Source organism: Triticum aestivum, chromosome 2D, assembly GCF_018294505.1.
Source record: "Triticum aestivum cultivar Chinese Spring chromosome 2D, IWGSC CS RefSeq v2.1, whole genome shotgun sequence".
NCBI classification, from domain to species: domain Eukaryota; kingdom Viridiplantae; phylum Streptophyta; class Magnoliopsida; order Poales; family Poaceae; genus Triticum; species Triticum aestivum.
Window position 1 is genome coordinate 472,443,828 of NC_057799.1, and position 18,287 is coordinate 472,462,114.

Consider the following 18,287-nt stretch of genomic DNA (forward strand, 5'->3'; position numbering starts at 1 on the left):
TCCATTCATCAAGTGAGCTAATGTCAAATAACCTCTTCTCACCGGCAAGTTTGAAATCATAGTTGAGCTCCTTAATAGCCCAATAAGCCTTATGTTCTAGTTTGAGAGGTAAGTGACATGCTTTTCCATAAACCATTTTATACGGAGACATACCCATAGGATTTTTATATGCCATTCTATAGGCCCATAATGCATCATCAAGTTTCTTGGACCAATTCTTTCGAGATCTATTGACAGTCTTTTGCAAAATTAATTTGAGCTCTCTATTACTCAATTCTACTTGACCACTAGACTGTTGGTGATAAGGAGATGCAATTCTATGATTAACATCATACTTAGCAAGCATTTTACGAAAAGCACCATGAATAAAATGTGAACCACCATCAGTCATTAAATATCTAGGGACTCCAAACCTCGGAAAAATAACTTCTTTAAGCATTTTAATAGAAGTGTTATGATCAGCACTACTAGTTGGAATAGCTTCTACCCACTTAGTAACGTAATCAACAGCAACTAAAATATGTGTATATCCATTAGAGGCATGAAAAGGTCCCATATAATCAAAGCCCCAAACATCAAATGGTTCAATAACAAGTGAATAGTTCATAGGCATTTCTTGACGTCTACTAATATTACCAATTCTTTGACATTCATCACAAGATAGGACAAACTTACGGGCATCCTTGAAGAGAGTAGGCCAATAAAAACCGGATTGCAATACCTTATGCGCAGTTCTATCTCCAGCGTGGTGTCCTCCATAAGCCTCGGAGTGACACTTGCGTAGGATCTGTTCCTGTTCATGCTCAGGTACACAACGTCTAATAACACCATCTACTCCTTCTTTATAAAGATGTTGGTCATCCCAAAAGTAATGTCTCAAATCATAGAAAAACTTTTTCTTTTGCTGGTATGTGAAACTAGGTGGTATGAATTTAGCAACGATGTAATTAGCATAATCAGCATACCATGGAGCAGTACGAGAAGCATTTATGACATTTAATTGTTCATCAGGAAAGCTATCATCAATAGGTAGTGGGTCATCAAGAACATTCTCTAGCCTAGACAAGTTGTCTGCAACGGGGTTCTCAGCTCCCTTTCTATCAATAATATGCAAATCAAATTCTTGTAGCAAGAGAACCCATCTAATAAGTCTAGGTTTAGCATCTTTCTTTTCCATAAGATATTTAATAGCAGCATGATCCGTGTGAATAGTTACTTTAGAATCAACAATATAAGGCCTGAACTTATCACAAGCAAATACAACTGCTAGGAATTCTTTTTCAGTAGTAGCATAATTTCTCTGAGCATTGTCTAGAGTTTTACTAGCATATTGAATAACATTTAATTTCTTATCAACTCTTTGCCCTAGAACAGCACCTACAGCATAATCACTGGCATCACACATAATTTCAAAAGGTAAATTCCAATCAGGTGGCTGAACAATAGGTGCAGAGATCAATGCTTTCTTAAGTATTTCAAATGCTTCTACGCAATCATCATCAAAGACAAATGGTATATCTTTTTGTAATAAATTAGTCAGAGGTCGAGAGATTTTTGAGAAGTCCTTAATGAACCTCCTATAAAAACCGGCGTGACCAAGGAAACTTCTTATACCTTTGATGTTCTTGGGACATGGCATCTTCTCAATAGCATCAACTTTGGCTTTATCAACTTCAATACCTCTTTCAGAAACTTTATGCCCCAAGACAATACCTTCATTAACCATAAAGTGGCAATTTTCCCAATTCAAGACAAGATTAGTTTCTTCACATCTCCGCAAAACTCGATCAAGGTTGCTCAAGCAATCATCAAAAGAGGATCCATAAACGGAGAAATCGTCCATGAAAACCTCACAAATCTTTTCACAAAAGTCAGAGAATATAGCCATCATGCATCTTTGAAAGGTAGCAGGTGCATTACATAAACCAAAAGGCATACGTCTATAAGCAAAAGTACCGAAAGGGCAAGTAAAAGTGGTCTTTGATTGATCATCGGCTGACACAGGTATTTGAGAGAAACCAGAGTAACCATCTAGAAAGCAAAAATGTGTATGTTTGGATAATCTTTCTAGCATTTGATCAATAAAAGGTAAGGGGTAATGATCTTTTTTAGTAGCTTTATTTAATTTGCGGAAATCAATTACCATCCTATAACCTGTAATAATTCTTTGCGGAATCAATTCATCTTTATCATTAGGAACAACAGTAATACCTCCCTTCTTAGGGACACAATGGACAGGACTTACCCACTGACTATCAGCAACGGGATAGATTATACCTGCCTCAAGGAGCTTTAGTATTTCCTTTCTTACCACTTCTTTCATCTTAGGATTCAGCCGTCGTTGGTGATCACGAACTGGTTTGGCATCTTTCTCCAAATTTATTTTGTGTTGGCACAGAGTGGGGCTAATGCCCTTAAGATCATCAAGAGTATATCCAATAGCAGCGCGGTGCTTCTTCAGAGTTTTTAATAATTTTTCTTCCTCCTTTTCTGAAAGGTTAGCACTAATAATAACAGGATATATCTTCTTTTCATCAAGATAAGCATATTTAAGAGTATCAGGCAATGGTTTAAGCTCAAACACGGGATCACCCCTGGGTGGAGGAGGATCCCCTAGGATTTCAACAGGCAAATTGTGTTTCAGGATGGGTTCCTGTTTAAAGAATACTTCATCTATTTCCCTTCTTTCATTCATAAACATATCATTTTCATGGTCTAGCAAATATTGTTCTAAAGGATCACTAGGAGGTACGGCAATAGAAGCAAGACCAATAATTTCATCCTTACTAGGCAATTCCTCTTCACGGTGTTGTCTAAGAAATTTAGAGAAATTAAACTCATGAGACATATCACCCAAAACAATAGTAACTACATCCTTTTTGCAGTCTATCTTAGCATTAACAGTGTTCAAGAAGGGTCTACCAAAAATAATGGGACAAAAGCTATCTTGTGGGGAACCAAGAACAAGGAAATCAGCAGGATATTTAGTTTTCCCACACAAGACTTCAACGTCTCTAACAATTCCCATTGGTGAAATAGTATCTCTATTGGCAAGTTTAATCGTGACATCAATATCTTCTAACTCGGCCGGTGCAATATCATGCATAATTTCTTTGTATAAGTCAATAGGTATTGCACTAGCCCTAGCACCCATATCACACAAGCCATGGTAACAATGATCTCCTATTTTAACAGAAATAACAGGCATGCCTACCACGGGTCTATGTTTATCTTTAGCACAAGGTTTAGCAATTCTAGCAGCTTCATCATAGAAATAAATAACATGCCCATCAATATTATCAGCCAAGAGATCTTTAACAATAGCAATATTAGGTTCAATTTTAACTTGCTCAGGAGGTGTATAGGTTCTAATATTGCTTTTACGAACTACAGTTGAAGCTTTAGCATGATCCTTTATCCTAACAGGAAAAGGTGGCTTCTCAACATAAGCAGTAGGAACAATAGGATCATTATAAGTGATAGTCTTTTCTTCAACTTTAATAGGTGCATCTACTTTTACTTCTATGGGAGGATGATATTTAAACCACTTCTCTTTAGGGAGATCAACATGAGTAGCAAAAGATTCATAGAAAGAAGCTACTATCTCAGAGTCAAGTCCATATTTAGTGCTAAATTTACGGAAAACATCGGTATCCATAAAAGATTTAACACAATCAAACTTAGGTGTCATACCTGACTCCTTACCTTCGTCGAGATCCCAATCTTCAGAGTTGCGTTTAATTATTTCCAATAAATCCCATTTGAATTCAATAGTCTTCATAGTAAAAGAGCCAGCACAAGAAGTATCGAGCATGGTGCCATTGTTATCAGAAAGCCGAGCATAAAAATTTTGAATAATTATTTCTCTTGGGATCTCATGATTGGGGCATGAATATAACATTGATTTAAGCCTCCCCCAAGCTTGAGCGATGCTTTCTCCTTCGTGAGGCCAAAAATTATATATATAATTGCGATCACGATGAACAAGATGCATAGGACAAAACTTCTGATGAAATTCCAATTTCAATCGTTTGTAGTTCCATGATCCCATATCATCACATAGCCTATACAATGTCAATGCATCTCCCTTCAAAGATAAAGGGAAGACCTTCTTCTTAATAACATCATCGGGCACACCTGCAAGCTTAAATAATCCACAAACTTCATCCACATATATTAGGTGCTCATCAGGATGCTTTGTTCCGTCTCCTGCAAAAGGATTAGCTAGCAGTTTTTCTATCATACCTGAAGGAATCTCAAAGTAGACATTTTCATCTTCAGTAGGTTCAGTAGGTTGAGGAGCAACTCTTTGCTCTACTGGTCGGGGTGAAGATACCCCAAACAAGCCCCTCAGAGGATTACTTTCCATAGTAACAAGTGACAGTAAATTTCAGCACACTATATAAATTTTTCCTTACCAAATTCCACCTACCAAAGCACTCCCCGGCAACGGCGCCAGAAAAGAGTCTTGATGACCCACAAGTATAGGGGATCTATCGTAGTCCTTTCGATAAGTAAGAGTGTCGAACCCAACGAGGAACAGAAGGAAATGACAAGCGGTTTTCAGCAAGGTATTCTCTGCAAGCACTGAAATTATAGGTAATAGATAGTTTTGTGATAAGATAATTTGTAACGAGCAACAAGTAACAAAAATAAATAAAGTGTAGCAAGGTGGCCCAATCCTTTTTATAGAAAAGGACAAGCCTGGACAAACTCTTTTATAGAGAAAAGCGCTCCCGAGGACACATGGGGATTATCGTCAAGCTAGTTTTCATCATGTTCATATGATTCGCGTTCGGTACTTTGATAATTTGATATGTGGGTGGACCGGTGCTTGGGTGATGTTCTTACTTGAACAAGCATCCCACTTATGATTAACCCCTATTGCAAGCATCCGCAACTACAAAAGAAGTATTAAGGTAAACCTAACCATAGCATGAAACAAGTGGATCCAAATCAGGCCCTTACGAAGCAACACATAAACTAGGGTTTAAGCTTCTGTCACTCTAGCAACCCATCATCTACTTATTACTTCCCAGTGCCTTCCTCTAGGCCCAAATAATGGTGAAGTGTCATGTAGTCGACGTTCACATAACACCACTAGAGGAGTGACAACATACATCTCATCAAAATATCGAACAAATACCAAATTCACATGACTACTAATAGCAAGACTTCTCCCATGTCCTCAGGAACAAACGTAACTACTCACAAAGCATATTCATGTTCATAATCAGAGGGGTATTAATATGCATAAAGGATCTGAACATATGATCTTCCACCAAATAAACCAACTAGCATCAACTACAAGGAGTAATCAACACTACTAGCAACCTACAGGTACCAATCCCAGACTTAGAGACAAGAATTGGATACAAGAGATGACCTAGGGTTTGAGACGAGATGGTGCTGGTGAAGATGTTGATGGAGATTGGCCCCCTCCCGATGAGAGGAGCGTTGGTGATGACGATGGCGATGATTTTCCCCTCCCAGAGGGCAGTGTCCCCGGCAGAACAGCTCTGTGGGAGCCCTAGATTGGTTCCGCCAAGGTTCCGCCTCGTGGCGGCGGAGTCTCGTCCTGAAAGCTTGCTTATGATTTCTCTTCGGACGAAAGACTTCATATAGCAGAAGATGGGCACCGGAGGGCCAACAGGGGGCCCACGAGGCAGGGGGCGCGCCCAGGGGGTAGGGCGCGCCCCCACCCTCGTGGACAGGTGGAGGCCCCCCTTATGTAGATTCTTCTTCTAGTATTTTTTATTATTTCCAAAAATAACTTTCGTGGAGTTTCAGGACTTTTGGAGTTGTGCAGAATAGGTCTCTAATATTTGCTCCTTTTCCAGCCCAGAATTCCAGCTGCCGGTATTCTCCCTCCTTATGTAAACCTTGTAAAATAAGAGAGAATAGGCATAAGTATTGTGACATAATGTGTAATAACAGCCATATTGCAATAAATATCGATATAAAAGCATGATGCAAAATGGACGTACCAGGGCACGAGGTAGGGGGCGCGCCGACCCCCCTGGGCGTGCCCTCCACCCTCGTGGGCCCCACGTTGCTCCACCAACGTACTTCTTCCTCCTATATATACCTACGTACCCCCAAACTACCAGATACGGAGCCAAAAACCTAATTCCACCGCAGCAACCTTCTGTACCCGTGAGATCCCATCTTGGGGCCTGTTCCGGAGCTCCGCCGGAGGGGGCATCGATCACGGAGGGCTTCTACATCAACACCATAGCCTCTCCGATGAAGTGTGAGTAGTTTACCTCAGACCTTCGGGTCCATAGTTATTAGCTAGATGGCTTCTTCTCTCTTTTTGGATCTCAATACAATGTTCTCCCCCTCTCTCGTGGAGATCTATTCGATGTAATCTTCTTTTGTGGTGTGTTTGTTGAGACCGATGAATTGTGGGTTTATTATCAAGTTTATCTATGAACAATATTTGAATCTTCTCTGAATTCTTTTATGTATGATTGGTTATCTTTGCAAGTCTCTTCAAATTATCAGTTTGATTTGGCCTACTAGATTGATCTTTCTTGCAATGGGAGAAGTGCTTAGCTTTGGGTTCAATCTTGCGGTGTCCTTTCCTAGTGACAGTAGGGGCAGCAAGGCACGTATTGTATTGTTGCCATCGAGGATAACAAGATGGGGTTTATATCATATTGCATGAGTTTATCCCTCTACATCATGTCATCTTGCTTAAAGCGTTACTCTGTTCTTATGAACTTAATACTCCAGATGCATGTTGGATAGCGGTCGATGTGTGGAGTAATGGTAGTAGCTTCAGGCAGGAGTCGGTCTACTTGTCTCGGACGTGATGCCTATATACATGATCTGTTGGGGAACGTAGCAATAATTCAAAATTTTCCTACGTGTCACCAAGATCAATCTAGGAGATGCTAGCAATGAGAGAGAGGGAGTGCATCTTCATACCCTTGAAGATTGCTAAGTGGAAGCATTGCAAGAATGCGGTCGGTGGAGTCGTACACGAAGCGATTCAAATCGCGGCCGAATCCGATCTAAGCACCGAACAACGGTGCCTCCGCGTTCAACACACGTGCAGCCCGGTGACGTCTCCCGTGCCTTGATCCAGCAAGGGAGAGGGAGAGGTTGGGGAAGACTCCGTGCAGCAGCAGCACGACGGCGTGGTGGTGGTGGAGGAGCGTGGCACTCCAGCAGGGCTTCGCCAAGCACTGCGAGAGACGAGGAGGGAGAGGGGTAGGGCTGCGCCAAGAGAGAGGGAGACTCGTGTCTTCTGCAGCCCGAAAACCCCACTATTTATAGGAGGAGGGGAGGAGGGTGCGCCCCCTGTAGGGTTCCCACCCTAGGGGAGGCGGCAGCCCTAGATTGGGATGGAGGGGGCGGCCAAGAGGGGGAGAGAGGGGGGCGCGCCCTGGGGTGGGCCTTAGGCCCATCTACGCCTAGGGTTTCCCCCTTTCCACTCCAAGCTGCGCCTTGGGCCCTGGTGGGAGGCGCACCAGACCACTCAGGGGCTGGTCCCTTCCCACTCTTGGCCCATGCAAGCCTCCGGGCTGGTGGCCCCTCGCGGTGGACCCCCGGAACCCTCCGGTGGTCCCGGTACATTACCGGTGACGCCCGAAACTCTTCCGGTGGCCAAAACCTCACTTCCTATATATTATTCTTTACCTCCGGACCATTCCGGAACTCCTCGTGACGTCCGGGATCTCATCCGGGACTCCGAACAACATTCGGTAACCACGTATATCTATCCCCTATAACCCTAGCGTCATCGAACCTTAAGTGTGTAGACCCTACGGGTTCGGGAACCATGCAGACATGACCGAGACGTTCTCCGGCCAATAACCAACAGCGGGATCTGGATACCCATGTTGGCTCCCACATGTTCCACGATGATCTCATCGGATGAACCACGATGTCGGGGATTCAATCAATCCCGTATACAATTCCCTTTGTCAATCGGTATGTTACTTGCCCGAGATTCGATCGTCGGTATCCCAATACCTCGTTCAATCTCGTTACTGGCAAGTCACTTTACTCGTTCCGTAATGCCTGATCCCGTGGCTAACTCATTAGTCATAGTGAGCTCATTATGATGATGCATTACCGAGTGGGCCCAGAGATACCTCTCCGTCATACGGAGTGACAAATCCCAGTCTCGATTCGTGCCAACCCAACAGACACTTTCGGAGATACCTGTAGTGCACCTTTATAGTCACCCAGTTACGTTGTGACGTTTGGTACACCCAAAGCATTCCTATGGTATCCGGGAGTTGCACAATCTCATGGTCTAAGGAAATGATACTTGACATTAGAAAAGCTCTTAGCAAACGAACTACACGATCTTGTGCTATGCTTAGGATTGGGTCTTGTCCATCACATCATTCTCCTAATGATGTGATCCCGTTATCAATGACATCCAATGTCCATGGTCAGGAAACCATAACCATCTATTGATCAATGAGCTAGTCAACTAGAGGCTCACTAGGGACATGTTGTGGTCTATGTATTCGCACATGTATTACGGTTTCCAGTTAATACAATTATAGCATGAACAATAGACAATTATCATGAACAAGGAAATACAATAATAACCATTTTATTACTGCCTCTAGGGCATATTTCCAACAGTCTCCCACTTGCACTAGAGTCAATAATCTAGTTCACATCACTATGTGATTGTAATGAATCCAACACCCATGGGGTTTGTTCATATCTCGCTTGTGAGAGAGGTTATTAGTCAACGGGTCTGAACCTTTCAGATCCGTGTGTGGTTTACAAATCTCTATGTTATCTTGTAGATGCAGCTATCACGCGCTACTTGGAGCTATTCCAAATAACTTCTCTACTATACGAATCCGGTTTACTACTCAGAGTCATCCGGATTAGTGTCAAAGTTTGCATCGACGTAACCCTTTACGACGAACTCTTTTACCACCTCCATAATCGAGAAAATTCCTTAGTCCACTAGTTACTAAGGATAAGTTCGACCGCTGTCATGTGATCCATTCCTGGATCACTATTGTACCCCTTGACTAACTCAAGGCAAGGCACACTTCAGGTGCGGTCCACAGCATAGCATACTGTAGAGCCTACGTCTAAAGCATAGGGGACGACCTTCGTCCTTTCTCTCTCTTCTGCCGTGGTCAGGTCTTGAGTCTTACTCAATACTCACACCTTGTAACACAGCCAAGAACTCCTTCTTTGCTAATCTATTTTGAACTCCTTCAAAATCTTGTCACGGTATGTATTCATTTGAAAGTACTATTAAGCGTTTTTTATCTATCCTTATAGATCTTGATGCTCAATGTTCAAGTAGCTTAATCCAGGTTTTCCATTGAAAAACTCTTTTCAAATAACCCTGTATGCTTTCCAGAAATTTTACATCATTTCTGATCAACAATATGTTAACAACATATACTCATCAAAAATTCTATAGTGCTCCCACTCACTTCTTTGGAAATACAAGTTTCTCATAAACTTTGTAAAAACCCAAAATCTTTGATCATCTCATCAAAGCATACATTCCAACTCCGAGATGCTTACTCCAGTCCTTAGAAGGATTGCTGGAGCTTTGCATACTTGTTAGCATCTTTCAGGATTGACAAAACCTTCTGGTTGTATCACATACAACCTTTCCTTAAGAAAATCGTCGAGGAAACAATGGTTTTTGACATCCTATCTGCAAGATTTCATAAATAATGCAGTAACTGCTAATATAATTCCAACAGACTCTTAGCATCGCTACGAGTGCGAAAATCTCATCGTAGTCAACTCCTTGAACTTGTCAGAAAACATCTTAACGACAAGTCGAGCTTTCTTAATGGTGACACTTACCATCATTGTCCGTCTTCCTTTTAAAATCCATCTGTACCCAACAGCCTTACGACCATCAAGTAGTTGTTCCAAAGTCTATACTTTGTTTTATACATGGATCCTCTCTCAGATTTTATGGCCTCGAGCCATTCGTCGGAATCTGGGCCCACCATCGCTTCTCCATAGCTCGTAGGTTCATTGTTTTCTAGCAACATGACTTCCAAGACAGGATTACGTACCACTCTAAAGTAGTACACATCCTTGTCGTCCTACGAGGTTTGGTAGTGACTTGATCCGAAGTTCCATGATCACTATCATAAGCTTCCACTTCAATTGGTGTAGGTGCCACAGGAACAACTTCTTGTGCCCTGCTACACACTAGTTGAAGTGACGGTTCAATAACCTCATCAAGTCTCCACCATCCTCCCACTCAATTCTTTCGAGAGAAACTTTTCCTCGAGAAAGGACCCGTTTCTAGAAACAATCACTTTTGCTTCTAGATCTGAAATAGGAGGTATACCCAACTGTTTTGGGTATTCTATGAAGATGCATTTATCCGCTTTGGGTTCGAGCTTATCAGCCTGAAACTTTTTCACATAAGCGTCGCAGCCCCAAACTTTTAATAAACGACAGCTTAGGTTTCTCTAAACCATATTTCATACGGTGTCATCTCAACGGAATTACATGGTGCCCTATTAAAGTGAATGCGGTTGTCTCTAATGCCTAACCCATAAACGATGGTGGTAATTCGATAAGAGACATCATGGTATGCACCATATCCAATAGGGTGCATTTATGATGTTCCGACACACCATCACACTATGGTGTTCCAGGCGGTATTAGTTGTGAAACAATTTCCACAATGTCTTAATTGTGTACCAAACTCGTAACTCAGATATTCATCTCTATGATCATATCATAGACATCTTATCCTCTTGTCACGACGATCTTCTACTTCACTCTGAAATTACTTCAGACTTGTATTTCATCAAGTAAATATACTCAGAATCTACTCAAATCATCTGTGAAGTAAGAGCATAATGATATTCACTGCGTGCCTCGGCACTCATTGGATTGCACACATCAAATGTATTACTTCCAACAAATTGCTCTTTTTTCCGGCTCACTGAAAACGAGGCCTTTCAGTCATCTTGCCCATGTGGTATGATTTGCATGTCTCAAGTGATTCAAAATCAAGTGAGTCCAAACGATCCATCTGCATGGAGTTTCTTCATGCATATATACCAATAGACATGGTTCGCATGTCTCAATCTTTTCAAAAACGAGTGAGTCCAAAGATCCATCTACATGGAGCTTCTTCATGCGTTTTATACCAATATGACTCAAATGGCAGTACCACAAGTATGTGGTACTATCATTACTATCTTATATCTTTTGGCATGATCATGTGTATCACTAAGATCGAGATTCAATAAACCATTCAATTTAGGTGCAAGACCATTGAAGGTATTATTCAAATAAATAGAGTAACCATTATTCTCCTTAAATGAATTACCGTATTGCGATAAACATAATCCAATCATGTCTATGCTCAACGCAAACACCAAATAACAATTATTTAGGTTTAACACCAATCTCGATGGTAGAGGGAGCGTGCGATGTTTGATCACATCAACCTTGGAAACACTTCCAACACATATCATCATCTCACCTTTAGTTAGTCTCCATTTATTCCGTACCTTTTATTTCGAGTTACCAACACTTAGCAACCGAACCGGTATCTAATACCCTGGTGCTACTAGGAGTACTAGTAAAGTACACATTAATATAATGTATATCTAATATACTTATGTCGACCTTACCAGCCTTCTCATCTACCAAGTATCTAGGGTAGTTCTGCTTCAGTGACCGTTCCCCTCATTACAGAAGCACTTAGTCTCGGGTTTGGGTTCTACCTTGGGTTTCTTCACTAGAGCAGCAACTGATTTGCCGTTTCATGAAGTATCCCTTCTTGCCCTTGCCCTTCTTGAAACTAGTGGTTTTACTAACCATCAACAATTGATGCTCCTACTTGATTTCTACTTTCGCGGTGTCAAACATCGCGAATAGCTCAAGGATCATCATATCTATCCCTGATATGTTATAGTTCATCATGAAGCTCTAGTAGCTTGGTGGCAGCGACTTTGGAGAACCATCACTATCTCATCTGGAAGACAACTCCCACTCGATTCAGGCGATTGTAGTACTCAGACAATCCAAGCACATGCTCAACAATTGAGCTTCTCTCCCTTAGTTTGCAGGCTTAAGAAAATTGTCGGAGGTCTCACACCTCTTGACGTGGGCACGAGCCTAAAATCCCAATTTCAGCTCTTGGAACATCTCATATGTTCCGCGACATTTCAAAATGTCTTCGGTGCCTCAATTCTAAACCGTTTAACATTACGCACTGAACTATCACGTAGTCATCAAAACGTGTATGTTAGATGTTCGCAACATCCACAAACGACGCTCGAGGTTCAGCACACCGAGCAGTGCATTAAGGACATAAGCCTTCTGTGCAGCAATGAGGACAATCCTCAGTTTACGGACCCAGTCCGCATAATTGCTACTATCAACTTTCAACTAAATTTTCTCTAGGAACATATCTTAGTAGAACTAAAGTGTAAGCTACGACATAATTTGCAAAGACCTTTTGACTATGTTCATGATAATTAAGTTCATCTAATCAAATTATTTAATGAACTCCCACTCAGATAGACATCCCTCTAGTCATCTAAGTGATACATGATCCGAGTCAACTAGGCCGTGTCCGATCATCACGTGAGACGGACTAGTCATCATCGGTGAACATCTCCATGTTGATCGTATCTACTATACGACTCATGTTCGACCTTTCGGTCTCTTGTGTTCTGAGGCCAAGTCTGTACATGCTAGGCTCGTCAAGTCAAACTAAGTGTTTCGCATGTGTAAATCTGGCTTACACCCGTTGTATGCGAACGTTAGAATCTATCGCACCCGATCATCGCATGGTGCTTCGAAACAACGAACCTTCGGAACGGTGCACGGTTAGGGGGAACACATCTCTTGAAATTTTAGTGAGGGATCATCTTATTTATGCTACCGTCGTTCTAAGCAAATAAGATGTAAACATGACAAACATCACATGCAAATCATAAAGTGACATGATATGGCCAATATCATCTTGCGCCTTTTGATCTCCATTTTCGAGGCGCAGCATGATCACCTTCGTCACCGGCATGACACCATGATCTCCATCATCGTGTCTTCATGAAGTTGTCTCGCCAACTATTACTTCTACTACTATGCCTAACGGTTAGCAATAAAGTAAAGTAATTACATGGCGTTTTTCATTGACACGCAGGTCATACAATAAATTAAGACAACTTCTATGGCTCCTGCCGGTTGTCATAATCATCGACATGCAAGTCGTGATTCCTATTACAAGAACATGATCAATCTCATACATCACATATATATAATTCATCACATCCTTGTGGCCATATCACATCACATAGCATACCCTGCAAAAACAAGTTAGACGTCCTCTAATTGTTGTTGCATGTTTTACGTGGCTGCTATGGGTTTCTAGCAAGAACGTTTCTTACCTACGCAAAAGCCACAACGGTGATATGCCAATTGCTATTTACCCTTCATAAGGACCCTCTTCATCGAATCCGATCCGACTAAAGTGGGAGAGACAGACACCCGCTAGCCACCTTATGCATCAAGTGCATGTCAGTCGGTGGAACCTGTCTCATGTAAGAGTACGTGTAAGGTCGGTCCGGGCCGCTTCATCCCACAATGCCGCCGAATCAAGATAAGACTAGTAAAGGTAAGCAAATTGAACAAATCATCGCCCACAACTACTTTGTGTTCTACTCGTGCATAGAATCTACGCATAGACCTAGCTCATGATGCCACTGTTGGGGAACGTAGCAATAATTCAAAATTTTCGTACGTGTCACCAAGATCAATCTAGGTGATGCTAGCAATGAGAGAGAGGGAGTGCATCTTCATACCCTTGAAGATCGCTAAGCGGAAGCGTTGCAAGAACGCGGTCGGTGGAGTCGTACACGAAGCGATTCAGATCGCGGCCGAATCCGATCTAAGCACCGAACAACGGTGCCTCCGCGTTCAACACACGTGCAGCCCGGTGACATCTCCCGCGCCTTGATCCAGCAAGGGAGAGGGAGAGGTTGGGGAAGACTCCGTCCAGCAGCAGCATGACGGCGTGGTGGTGGTGGAGGAGCGTGGCACTCCAGCAGGGCTTCGCCAAGCACTGCGAGAGACGAGGAGGGAGAGGGGTAGGGCTGCGCCAAGAGAGAGGGAGACTCATGTCTTCTGCAGCCCCAAAACCCCACTATTTATAGGAGGAGGGGAGGAGGGTGCGCCCCCTCTAGGGTTCCCACCCTAGGGGAGGCGGCAGCCCTAGATTGGGATGGAGGGGGCGGCCAAGAGGGGGAGAGAGGGGGCGCGCCCTGGGGTGGGCCTTAGGCCCATCTACGCCTAGGGTTTCCCCCTTTCCACTCCAAGCTGCGCCTTGGGCCCTGGTGGGAGGCGCACCAGCCCACTCAGGGGCTGGTCCCTTCCCACTCTTGGCCCATGCAAGCCTCCGGGGCTGGTGGCCCCTCCCGGTGGACCCCCGGAACCCTCCGGTGGTCTTGGTACATTACCGGTGACGCCCGAAACTCTTCCGGTGGCCAAAACCTCACTTCCTATATATTATTCTTTACCTCCGGACCATTCCGGAACTCCTCGTGACGTCCGGGATCTCATCCGGGACTTCGAACAACATTCGGTAACCACGTATATCTATCCCCTATAACCCTAGCGTCATCGAACCTTAAGTGTGTAGACCCTACGGGTTCGGGAACCATGCAGACATGACCGAGACGTTCTCCGGCCAATAACCAACAGCGGGATCTGGATACCCATGTTGGCTCCCACATGTTCCACGATGATCTCATCGGATGAACCACGATGTCGGGGATTCAATCAATCCCGTATACAATTCCCTTTGTCAATCGGTATGTTACTTGCCCGAGATTCGATCGTCGGTATCCCAATACCTCGTTCAATCTCGTTACTGGCAAGTCACTTTACTCGTTCCGTAACGCATGATCCCGTGGCTAACTCATTAGTCACATTGAGCTCATTATGATGATGCATTACCGAGTGGGCCCAGAGATACCTCTCCGTCATACGGAGTGACAAATCCCAGCCTCGATTCGTGCCAACCCAACAGACACTTTCGGAGATACCTGTAGTGCACCTTTATAGTCACCCAGTTACGTTGTGACGTTTGGTACACCCCAAAGCATTCCTACGGTATCCGGGATTTGCACAATCTCATGGTCTAAGGAAATGATACTTGACATTAGAAAAGCTCTTAGCAAACGAACTACACGATCTTGTGCTATGCTTAGGATTGGGTCTTGTCCATCACATCATTCTCCTAATGATGTGATCCCGTTATCAATGACATCCAATGTCCATGGTCAGGAAACCATAACCATCTATTGATCAATGAGCTAGTCAACTACAGGCTCACTAGGGACATGTTGTGGTCTATGTATTCACACATGTATTACGGTTTCCAGTTAATACAATTATAGCATGAACAATAGACAATTATCATGAACAAGGAAATACAATAATAACCATTTTATTATTGCCTCTAGGGCATATTTCCAACATGATCATACCTAAATATTCTCATAACTATGCTCAATTCTATCAATTGCTCAAAAGTAATTTGTTCACCCGCCGTAAAACTTATGCTCTCGAGAGAAGCCTCTAGTGAAACCTATGGCCCCGGGGTCTATTTTCCATCATATTAATCTTCCAACACTTAGTTATTTTTATTTCCTTTTATTTTACTTTGCATCTTTATCACAAAAATACCAAAAATATTATCCTATCATATCTATCAGGTCTCACTCTCGTAAGTGACCGTGTAGGGATTGACAATCCCTTATCGCGTTGGTTGCGAGGATTTGTTTGTTTGTGTAGGTGCGAGGGACTCGTGCGTGGACTCCTACTGAATTGATACCTTGGTTCTCAAAAACTGAGGGAAATACTTACGCTACTTTGCTGCATCACCCTTTTCTCTTCAAGGGAAAACCAACGCAGTGCTCAAGAGGTAGCATTGTCGTCCGCCGAAATCACTAATTAAGGAGCACTCGTTGCAAAGAACACTCCACCTTCCCAGCTCGCGACAAGTGACGCACATGCAGCGCGCCACTTGTCGCAACCTGGGAGTTTTCCCTTTTTTCGTACATCCGTTTATTCAAAATGTTTTTATCTCTTAAACCGTGCGTCCAAATCTTGAACCGTTTTCACTGTTGGATTCCTCGTGTCAAGATCTTCAAAACTAGATCCCATGTTGATAGGTTTTGACAAACTTTTTTTTCACGAAAAAACGGACGAAAAAACCGGACCGGGAGCACGGGTTTTTTCCCTTTCCGAAAGAAGCACGCCCGTGCCTCTCACGAAATCACAACCGTGCCTCTCGTGGAAGGAAAAAAAACAGAAAACGCGTTTTTTCCGTTTCCGAGAGGCACGGCTGTAACTCTCGCGAAAGCACAACCGTGCCTCTCGCGGAAGCAAAACCGTGACTCTCGCGAAAGAGAAAAAACAGAAAATGTGTATTTTTTCTCTTTCCGAGATGCATGGCCGTGACTCTCGCAAAAGCACAACCGTGCCTCTCGCGGAAGCAAAACCGTGACTCTCGCGAAAAAAACAAAAAATGCGTTTTGTTTTTCCTTTTCTGAGAGGCACGGCCGTGACTCTCGCGAAAGCACTACCGTGCCTCTCGCGGAAGCATAACCGTGACTCTTGTGAAAGAAAAAAAACAGAAAACGTGTTTTTTTCCGTTTCCGAAAGGCACGGCCGTGACTCTCGCGGAAGAAAAACCATGACTCTCGCGAAAGAAAAAAAAAAGAAAACGCGTTTTTCGTCTAAAATTTTTTTTTGAATTTTTTTTTTCAAAAAATAAGGAAGACCGGGGGAAACCAAAACGTCGAAAAAACCAAAAAAAAAGCCAAAAATGCGTGCGGAAAAATAAAAATAAAATAAAATTCGGAGGGAGCGTCCAGAGCGCGACACGTGATGAATGGCTGAGAGCACGCCAAGTAGCACTGATCACTGCGAGCGCTTGTTAACTAGTTGCTCTTGTCGTCCGCACGCACATAGTGGGGATACGACTTGGGCCGGCCCATGAAGGTAGCGACAGGCTGCGATTGCGAATTATAGCTACTAAAAAAAGTATGCTAGCGGGGGGATGGAACCCAGTACATCATCCTATTGACGATGCCCAACTACCGGAAGAATTTAGCAAAGCTTTAATGGTTTTAACACAGCGAAAATCAATGAGAACCAACCGCCCAGCAAAGTTCCCAATATTTTTGAAAATTTTGAACGCAATTTAAGAAAAAAATTGAATGTTTTACGAACTGCAAATATTTTTCAAAATAGTGAAGAATCTTTTTAGAAATAAATTTTACCTAAAATCATGAATTTTTTTTGAAATTACAGAACAAAATTGGAAACATTAACTTTTTTTAAAATTCTGAACAAAATTTGAACACAAGAACATTTTTTGAATTTTTGACAATTTTTTAAACTGCCGAAAAGTAGAAATGTAAAAAAGTGAATATTTTTTAAAATTGGGAACATTTCTTGAATTTCCAAACATTTTCTGAAAAGTTGTCAACAATTTGAACAAAAAACTTTTGAAAATTTTTTGTTAAAAAAGGAACAAAATTTTAAAAACACGAAATTTTTTGTGAAATTTCAGAATAAAATTTGGAAATGCAATCATTTTTTAAAACTCCCGAACAAAATTTGGAAAAAAAATCTGAAATTTTTGAAACTGCTGAAAAAGTGGAAACGTGAATTTAAAAAAAAACAGGAATATTTTTTGAAATTCCGAACATTTTCTTGAAAGTTGTGAAAAATTTGAGCAAAAACAATCCGAATAATTTTTGAAAAACAGGAACAAAATTTGAAAACATGAACTGTTTTAAAATTTGTGAACAATTTTTGGATAACGAATATTTTTTGAAATGCTGAACATTTTCTGGAAATTGTGAACCAAAATATCGGGAGCAATTTTTAAAAAACACATTTTTTTTTGCAAATCCCAAATAATTTTTAAAACTCGAATATTTTCTGAAATTTCTAAAGATTTTACAAATACATGAACATTTAAAAAAAGAATCCTGGAAAGAAAAATAAATAATAAAAAACAGAAAAGCAAAAAAATAAAAAATAAAACATAAAACGGATAAACAAAAATAAAAAAGGAAAACCGGGTCAGGGAACCTTCTAGAAGGTTCCTGAAACCGGATGCCTAACATTGGATTATTGAATCTAAGATAGTTAAATAGCAGGGATGAGCAAAAGCTATTCATTTTGCCTATTCATTGTGTTGTTCTTATTTTTGCTGTAACCGACATCATCATCAAATGCTACAATCCGCATGGGGATTTGCTGCGACCTGTCGTGGC